Raw genomic sequence first — 9,806 nt, forward strand, 5'->3', positions numbered from 1 at the left:
TACTATTTAGATCTGGAATGAACTTGACATTTTTCAAAGTCCAATCCGTACCCAGAGTCGACTTGAGAACCACATCTCCGACACCCATGATATATAGACACTTGTTATCTGCCAGCCTAACGTTTCCTTAGTAATGCCTGAAGTTCTGCATCACATCTTTGGAATGAATAGTGTGAAATGACGCACCAGAATACAAGACCCATGATTCTATTGAATTTTCAACTGAACAAATGAACGCGTCACCTTCAAAATCTTCTGTCATTTTCATCTCCTTGTGGCCTTTATCTGCCACGAGCATTGGACAATGACTTTTGACATGACCACTCTCTTTGCATGTCCAACAGGTCACGTCCCTCCTATTATTCTGTCCACCTCTCCTTCTCGATTTTGATCTTCCACTACCCCCACATCCTCTGTTGGACCCCTTCCTTTATCTTCAGTACTCAGAAGACTATTGGAAGCTTCTCCAGCACTCCGTCTGCGTACATCCTCACCAAGGATTAAATCGCGAATGCCTTCGAATGTCAGCTTAGTGCCCCTAGCTGAGCTGCTAACTGTTGTCACTGTACCAGACCAACTATCAGGCAAAGATGATAATAGTAGCAATGCCATGAGTTCATCTTCAAATTTAATATCAACCGAAATCAACCTTGATAGGATTGAATTAAATTCATTAACATGATCAATCACTAAGCCTCCCTACTTCATCTTTAGATAGTGGCTTCATCAACTCATGAGTAGTCTTCACATTGACAATGTCGAATGCTACATTATTTGCCAAGGATAATCTCACCACACCAAGTACTTTCCGATCTAACAATTCCAAATCCCCGTGCTTCATTTCTTTAGGTTTACTTTGGGACAACGGTTCATGTAAGTTTTTCTGGTAGAGGTAGTCTTTGATTTGCATTTTCCAGAAACCGAAATCGTGCCCATTGAATTTGTCAATCTTAACTTTCCCATCTTCAGCCATATCTCTGATACCAGTTTGTTGGGTGACAACAAAACAAGTTAAGCACTCCAGACAAATATAAAAAGAAGCTTTGATGAACTTGTGGAAATAAAACTTCTGAAAATCTTAACTTTCTGCAAGCATATAATGATGGAGATATGAGTCTATTTATACTTGAGGGATCAGACCTAAAACCCTAATGGGCCAAGCCCATTGGCCCATAAGCCCATGAATGGTGACAATCAATCATATCCCACTATGCAACAACTTCTAGAACATTCTTCCATGTCATACATCCTATGAGCATCAAGAACACACATGATGGACCACCTTGACCGTAGTAGAGCAACATGATGCACAGGTGGAGCATCATGATCACTAATGGTCCAACATCCATCATGGTGGCACAACATTGTGTAATACTTGAGCAATACCAACAACTGAGTATCCTTGAACGATCTTGAGCATCATAGAGGACTTCATAGCATACTTGGCTCATCAGGGATACCATGGCTCATCAAGTAACTAAATAGGCACATCTTGCACCATGATGGCGCAACATGTGCAAGGATGGCACAACAGGCATCAAGTATGGCACAAGAACTTCTAGGTTGGAGCAACATCACCATCTTGGCACAACAACAACATACATGGCGCAACAAGGCCACGCTTGGTGCAACGACATACTCCATGGCGCAACAGGAGTACCTCATGGCGCAAGAGAGGTACCCCATGGCGCAAGAGGGAGTAGTTTGGCGCAAGAAGGAGTGCCCTTAGCGCAACAACATCCTTCTTGGTCCAACCCTTCAACAGATAGCGCAGCAAGGATCCCTTGTTGCTCCATATCACTCCCAAGTGTTCCAAACCCCCTTCTATATGATCCGTTCCCTTGGCACTAGATCCGTACCTTTGTCAGACGATCCATTTCCTTCTTAGATGATCTATTCCTTTGTCACATGCTCCATGAACCCAAAGTGCTCCATTGAGTTCCAAGTGCTCCAAATGCTCCATGAACATGATCCAAATGCTCCATGTTGGACAAGTCTTCATACCTCAACACAAAAATCACATTAAAACACCTCCATGAATGCAATTGACATATTGAAGGGGATATGTGTGTTTTTTGTCCATGCGTCCTATATGTGTGCTTCATGAGCCTTCTTCCATTACCTTTGGGCTGCTGCTACATCAACGTTCAATAGGAAGGAAATAAAAAAAACCGTTCGTTGAAGGGAGAAATCGAGCAAGGCTGTGGCGGGAGGATTGAAAGGCGACAGAGGGAGAAATCGATAGATTTTGTGGAAATTTAAAACAAATTAACCACATATCTTTTTCTAGATTTGAAACATGAAACCACATATGGGGTTCATCTTTAGTTTTACAAACCCATCTGCGTTTTGTTCTTTGTCTCATCTTCGGTTTTTTTCTTCAAAAGCGTTAATTTTTTTTGGTTTAAACCCAAAATTCATACAACGTACTACTAACCTAGACACTTAGGGAATACCACAACAAAATCGGAAAAATGAAGAACAAAACCCGAAAAATGAAGAACGAAACTTTAGATGTCACAAAGTTGTACAACTATTTAATGTACATATGGTGGAGTGAATGAAAAAATGACCTATAATTTTTTTTTTTCAACTTTAAACATACTGGGTTGATGGACTTTGATTCTGCATTCGGACCATGAAATCACAAACCATTATTCGAAAACTCGTACCATTTTATCGAATTTAACGAAACCATATATAAGAAGGCGAAACCACATTAGACCTAACATCATATGTGGTTCAGGTGGCTATTTTTAAAAATATCTAAAACTTTGACTATGTTTAGCAAAGTTATTAGACAAAACGGCTAGATTTGTAAATTATTGTTAATAATATAATGATTATATCTTTGTTTAAACTTGTATATTAGACTAGACTAGATAGTCAAAAGCTGCATTCTCTAGTTCGCTACCAGTCTCCACGGCTTGATTGAAATCAACCAGTGTCCACTCGGCTCTAACATGTCTTCTTCACAACCGTTGACCGGAGAGATGACAATCACAAATCTGGATGTTTTCATGGGGAACTTGGAACGGTTAATTAACGATAAAGGTAATCGACTGATTACAAGCAACCGATTAATCGAAGCTAAAATGCCCGAGATCAAATTGCTTTATGAGGAGCTCCGCTACCTGATCGAATCCGTCTGCTACAACAAAAACACGGATGAAGAAGAACTGTATGAATTCGAAGATGTGGAAAACTGGAAAAGAAGACTTACGAATGGAGCGCACGAGGCAGAAAACGCCGTTGATATGTTCATATCCTCTGCCATTCTCAAGGTTAGGGACAGTGAAATCTTCACCGGTGAGGGTCATTCTTCTTATTACCTTGATTCGCCTCCTAGCTTTTTTGGCAACATGGTTGGATCTGATTTTAACATCAATGAATTCGAAGATGTGGAAAACTGGAAAAGAAGACTTATTACCTTCCCCTTTCTCAAGGTCAGTGACGATGAAATCTTCACCGGCGAGGGTCATTATTCTCATATCCTCGATTTCCAACTTAACCTTAATGCTATCATCGAAGACCTAAGATCTATCAGAAAAGAGATGCAACATAAGATTCGGCAATCGGTCAACAATAACAATATCCGGCACCTCGTGGAGCCTCAGATTGCAAACCCACAAGTTGCTGCAGCAAGAGTGAACCCTAGCGGAGCAGAACACGAACAAATCATTGTGGGGTTCGATGAGGTATCACTGTCGATAATGGATAGACTTACTGGAGAATACCGGAAGCAGCTAGACATCATCTCGATCGTGGGTATGGGCGGAGTAGGTAAGACTACTTTGGCTTCCAAAATATTCAATGATCAGTATGTCGCATATTATTTTGACATACGTGGGTGGATTACTGTTTCTGAAGCATACACAACACGAGATCTGTTAATAGGAATATTGGCATCAATGGGGATATCAGTTCATGAAGCAATTACTGAACAAAAACTCTGTGAAATGGTGTATAAAAGCTTAAAGGGTAGGAAATATTTGATGGTGATTGATGATATCTGGAGTACCAAGGCATGGGACAATCTGAGACAATGTTTCCCTGATGATAACAAAGGGAGTAGAATTATTCTAACCACTCGCCTTACAGAAGTTGCTTTGCATGCAAAACCGGGTGGTTTCACTCACAATCTACAATGTTTAACTGAAGAAAAAAGTTGGGAGCTGTTGTGTAGGAAGAGTTTTAGGGGATACGAAAGCCCTCAAACTTTGATTGAAACAGGGAAGCATATAGCTCAAAAATGTCAAGGTCTGCCACTTGCATTAGTTGTGATTGCAGGGATTCTTGAGAAAGGAGAAAAGAGCAAAGATCTTTGGGAGAAAGTTGCTGAAAGTGTGAGTTCATACATTGCCGATGACCCTAAAGGATGCTTAGATACTTTAGCTCTGAGTTATGAGCATCTACCTCATCATTTGAAAAACTGCTTCCTCTATGTAGCTGGGTTTCCAGAGGACTATGAAATCCAAGCACGGAGGTTGATCCGCCTGTGGATGGCTGAAGGGTTTGTTAAAGAAGAAAAAGAAACTGCTCAAAGAGGCTTTAGAGGAACAAGCTGAAGATTACCTGATGGATCTTGTCGACAGAAATTTACTGATTATTGTCAATAGACGATCTGATGGTGGAATCAAATCATGTCGTTTGCATGATCTTTTAAGGGATTGTGCTTGATTAAAGCTGCTGAAAAGAAACTATTCAAAAAAATAGGTATGTCAGACTCTGATCCAACTTCCACCATAAAGAATCAACACCGTTTAGTCACAGATTATAAAGTTCTATGTGACATCTATGATTCTGATTCTACCACATACATGAGGTCAGTTTTGTGCTTTTCTAACCGTGAAGAGTTAAAGAACATACGTAGAAGATGGGTTCCTTCCTTTTTGCTTCTTAGGGTTTTGGATCTACTAAACATTCGCATCCTTGATTTCAAAGACATAAAAATACTAATTCATTTAAGGTACCTAGCTGTTTGGTCAGGCTACCGTGACTTTAAATTCTCAGAGGCTGGTCTCTCGAGGCTTCAAACTCTCATTCTCAAAGGCAAGTATGGAAATGTCATGTATTCACCGAATTTGCAAAATATGGCGAATCTAAGGCACTTACTGAGTGATAGGATTATTTTAATTCACACGTTTCCTGTATTATTAAACCTGCAAACCATTTCCAAGCTAAGAGTAGATGACTTGCTTGTACTGCAATCTTTTCCAAACCTCAAGAAACTTGCGTGTTCTGTTTCTGAGTTCTTTGACTTTTCGTCATTAACTCGTCTTGAAGCTTTAAACGTGGAGAACGACATGGATGAACCATTAACTATAGTGAATCCAATTAGGTTTCCGAAAACCTTGAAAAAACTGACCTTAAAAGGGTTACGTCTTCCTTGGAGTTACATGTCAACAATTCAACAGTTACCCAATCTCGAGGTTCTAAAATTACTAGACTCTTCCTTCAAGGGAAGCCTGTGGGATGCTGGTGATGGACAGTTTTGCCAACTGAAATTCCTTAAATTAGAGCACCTGGACATCAAATTTTGGGAAACCTCTAGGATCAGTTTCCCCTGCCTCAGGAAACTAGAGGTGAGAAGTTGCAAAAAACTGAAGGAAATTCCATTCGACATAGGGTTTATCTCCACACTCGAGCATATTGACATTGACGAATCGAATTCTTCTGTACTCAAGTCTGTCGATAAAATTCAAGAAGAGCAGCGTGAAATGGGAAACTATGACCTCCATGTCACGTTGGTTGACGTTGCTCCACTTGAAGCTTTCTTTCAAGGAGACCCCTTTTATGAATAACTTCCCATATCATCATACATTCACGGTTGTTTTAGCGTGAAAAAAAAAGGGAAAATGAGTGTGGAGGGTAGGGGTGTCAATTTATGACACGACACGACAAAAATACACGAAATGAAATGAAATCGGGACGAAATCAAAATTCGAATTCGTGTTTGTGTCGTTTTCGTGTCAAGATTAAAAAACACGATGTCGTGTTCGTGTTCATAAATCGACACGAAATTGACACGATTAAGCATGTGTTTGTCGTGTTATATATCTTTAAGTATGAACGAAATACATTAATAGTTATGTAATATTATATTTGTCGTGTCGTGTTGTGTTGTCGTGTTATAATTGATTCGTTTTCGTGTTAATGAAAAAAAACACGACATCGTGTCGTGTCGTGTTCGTGTTACACAAAACATTGTCATGTCGTGGCGTGTCAGACAAAAACAAGACACGACTGCCTGATTTGACAACCCTAGTTGAGGGTAACGTTTGTTCTCATTTGATCCATTTTTTTTTGTACCCAATATACTATGGAACTTGTTGTTTGTGTTCACCATAACCCTTTTGACCGGCTATCACATTTGATAGCCGGTCAAAGGGTTATGGTGAACACAAACAACAAGTTTAATGGTATATTGGATACAAAAAAAGGAAAGGGACCAAATGAGAACAAACTCAACAGTTGGTTACACTCACGGGTCATTTTCCATTTATTCATTTACAGAAAATCTCATGTCATCTCCTGCTTATATTAATGAATTTATGAGATTCATTCTTGCTTCTCTTCAAAACATAACCTACGAAAGAGCATTATTCATCCATGTATAATTTTGTAATGCATTTGAATATTTATTAGCGAATCTTGATTGATCGGGTACATTTCATGACTACATTTACATTTCTAATCAAATGATTTATCGTATCATGGATTTTGGACAAGTCTACAAATGAGTGGAATCACAAGTGATGTGATTTTTTAGTTTACTTGGCTTTAAGATCGAATTCATGGGATAAGATGCAACATCAAAATGTACAAGATCATGCAGCTTTTGCAGACACATCACCATAATATACCTTGAGGTAAACGTTTATATTGATAAAGATACCTCTCATACATAGTCATATCATTTTGCAGAGAGTTGTTGACAGCTAATCACAGTAAGCATAGCATAGATCATGTTTTAACGAAGCTACCCCTCCGAAACGCTCTTCATGTACGTTCTGGCCTAAGAAGGTTGCATGAGATGACGTGAGATTTTCTGTAAATGAGTAAAGTGAAAATGAATCAGGAGGGTAACCAACTGTTGAGTTTGTTCTCATTTGGTCCCTTTCCTTTTTTTTTTGTATCCAATATACCATTGAACTTGTTGTTTGTGTTCACCATAACCCTTTTTTCTGTGATAGCCGGTCAAAAAGGTTATGGTAAACACAAACAAAAAGTTTGATGGTATATTGGGTACAAAAAAAAGGAAAGTGACCAAATAAGAACAAACTCAATAGTTAGTTACCCTCCAGAGTCATTTTCTCAAAAAAAAAAAAAGATAATTGCATAAACCATGTGGCACTATTTGCTAGTGTATGTATATTTATGGGTTAACATGGTAAACTGTCTATGTCTACCGTATCAATTATAATTGATATAAAATTTTTGCTATGGATACTACAAAGTATAATTGGTACAAACACATTTAGCTACTAACAAGTTCGATCGGTACAAATTGCTAATGATATATATGTTAATTTCTATTAATTTTCTGTTGTAAGATTTAAAGAGCTAATATATTTGATAATTTTGACAATTAGAATATTAGTTATATAGTTCTTTTAATTACCAAAAAATTCTATTGAAGTAACGTTAAATTAATGATTTTTGAGCTATTACATAATAATTTTGTTTAGCTAAAATTGAATATTATGAGAAGAGTCTGTTAAGAAAATATTTAGATTCTTCAATTGATTTCTATGGTATGTTAAAATAATCAAGATGAGATGACGGAAATGGAATTTACAGAACGCGACATTCATTTTGAGAAATTATCTCTTCAAACTCCAATATTTATCATAACGGAAGGAAGAGAACCACCATTATTCACACGCTACTTCACATAGGATTCAAAGAAAACTCGAGTAAGTATCGTTTGTATCTTCTTCAAATTATAAAAATTTGAAGTTTGTAACGTGTTTTTTCTAATATTCGCTACAGATGCATGGAAACTCATTCGAAAACAGGCTTTCTGTAGCACCTGGTTTCTGGTATGTTTTTTATTTAAGTATTTTGCATTTTTGGCCTTGGACTCGGCGAGTTGAAGGACCAATTCGCCGAGTAGAAGCGGGATGAGACGCGGGATTTAAATGATGGACTCGTCGAGTCGGGTCCCGGACTCGACGAGTAGGCTCTGACTGGACAAAACCCTAATCTGAGGGTTTGCACCCTATTTAAACAACCTTATACAGCCTCCATCACCCCTTTATGCTCCCAGAATCCCTCCATAGCAAACCCTAAGTGTTTTGGTGCAAGATCTAAGGCTTTTGAATGATTTTTGTGGGTTTTGACCACAAGGAAGAAGGAAGAGCATAGAAGGATCAAGAGGAGACTGAAGGATTTGAGTTGGTTCATCATTTGCAGTCTTTGGAAGGTATAAAGTCTGTACCTTGCTTGCTTGTTTGTGAGATCCCTTTTTGGGGAAGATTTAGGGCTTTTTAAGCCATATGAGGTAGCCAACCATGATTGCAAACATGGTTGGGGGTCAAGACTTCGGATCTAAGTCTTGGGAGGGGTCACAAGGCAGATTTGGGTGGCTTTTGCACTCAAGGAAGGCCCCATGCAACATAAGAGTTATTTTAGAGCCTTTTAAGCTCAAAAGTCCAATGCATGCACGTAAAGTTCGTAACTTTACGTGCTAGATCGAGCTTAAGGGCTTGGATCTATCATTTGGTCAAGTGTTGTACATCAGAAATCGAGGATTTAGGGTGTGGACGTTATCGACTCGGCGAGTCCGTTCTTGGGACTCGACGAATCCAAGGCTTTGAGTCCCATATCTGTTGAGGGTCAAAGAACTCAGTTGGGTGTTAGAAGGGTTGTAGCAGGACAGAGAGAGTGACCCAACACATTGGACTTAGTTTTAGACCTGGAGTTCATGGGACTCGACGAGTGCTATTACAGACTCGGCGAGTCCAAGGCAATCTTCTTATGTTTGAAGATGAACTCGACGAGTTGTTCATACAACTCGGAGAGTCAAGGTCAGGACTTGTTCATCAGTTGAAGGTGAACTCGACGAGTTGTTCATACGACTCGGCGAGTCGGATGAAGGTTCATTGATGTTCGTAAAGAAGGGGGAACTCGTCGAGTCGTTGCCAAACTCGACGAGTCGAGTCATGGATAAGGACGAGTAAAGGGAAGGGACTCGACGAGTTGACGCCCCAACTCGGCGAGTCGGGTCAAGTGGAAGTTGACTTTGACTTGGACTTGGTTGGGGGTAAAATAGTCATTTTACCCTAAGAATAGATATCAGATTCTGACTGAGTGTTTTGTGGGGATTGTAGTCGGAGGATTTCCGGAGCAGCAGCGGACAGAGGTTTCCCGCACAGATTATCAGCAGCTACTCGTATGAGGTGAGTTACCTTCCAGTAGGGGTGGGTCTAAGGCCACAATGTCGGCCCACCAAACAGGGGTTTTTAGAAGATGATTGTCTTTGTGATAATTATCTTGGTCTGGTTACGTGCTTTGGTCATGAGTTTTATCTGTATGATATGTTACGTGTATAATAGGGATTAGTTTCCCTGACAGCGGTCCTTAGGACCGAAGGGTAGGTCAGTACCCGGATATGCCTGACTGTATGTTTATACCTTGCTGTTGTATGCAAGTGGTAGGGGTGGAATAGTCCCCAGTTACCGGTTGAAAGATACCGACGATGATTACCGGTTGAAAGATACCGACGATGATTACCGGTTGAAAGATACCGATGATATTGTATGGTATGTGGTATGATGGGGGAACTCACTAAGCTTTGTGCT

At 39.6% G+C, this 9,806-nt stretch overlaps 1 long non-coding RNA gene and 1 pseudogene across 1 annotated transcript; both read left to right on the forward strand.

The window, feature by feature from the left end:
* The first annotated feature begins 2,883 nt into the window (after positions 1-2,883).
* Positions 2,884-6,113, forward strand: LOC145115139 (putative late blight resistance protein homolog R1A-3; annotated as a pseudogene).
* A 1,678-nt stretch (positions 6,114-7,791) lies between these two features.
* Positions 7,792-9,404, forward strand: LOC145114668 (uncharacterized). The gene is made up of 4 exons (XR_013711137.1): positions 7,792-7,919; positions 7,996-8,045; positions 8,353-8,428; positions 9,336-9,404. It is a non-coding gene; the product is annotated as an uncharacterized LOC145114668 (long non-coding RNA).
* The last annotated feature ends 402 nt before the right edge of the window (positions 9,405-9,806 follow it).

Source organism: Lactuca virosa, chromosome 5, assembly GCF_052849685.1.
Source record: "Lactuca virosa cultivar CGN04683 chromosome 5, Lactuca_virosa_CGN04683_v6, whole genome shotgun sequence".
Taxonomy (NCBI): domain Eukaryota; kingdom Viridiplantae; phylum Streptophyta; class Magnoliopsida; order Asterales; family Asteraceae; genus Lactuca; species Lactuca virosa.